This window comes from Triticum aestivum, chromosome 7B, assembly GCF_018294505.1.
Source record: "Triticum aestivum cultivar Chinese Spring chromosome 7B, IWGSC CS RefSeq v2.1, whole genome shotgun sequence".
Classification (NCBI taxonomy): Eukaryota; Viridiplantae; Streptophyta; class Magnoliopsida; order Poales; family Poaceae; genus Triticum; species Triticum aestivum.
The window spans coordinates 13,209,368-13,209,613 of record NC_057813.1 but is presented as its reverse complement, the minus strand read 5'-3'; positions in this window follow the sequence as shown (position 1 = coordinate 13,209,613).

Genomic DNA, 246 nt, shown 5'->3' with positions numbered 1-246 from the left:
TTATAATGAAAATAAATTACAGTGATGCCACAGTCGGACGTCTACGCGACATCTCGGAAAGGGCTTATAATGAAAATAAATAATAGTGATGCCACAGTCGGACGTCTACGCGACATCTCGGAAAGGGCTTATATCGAAAGTAAATAGCAGGTGTGTGACAGTCGGACGTCTGAGCGACATCACATAAAGGGCTTATATTGAAAGTCAATAACAAGAGTGCCACAGTCGGGCGTCTGAGCGACATCA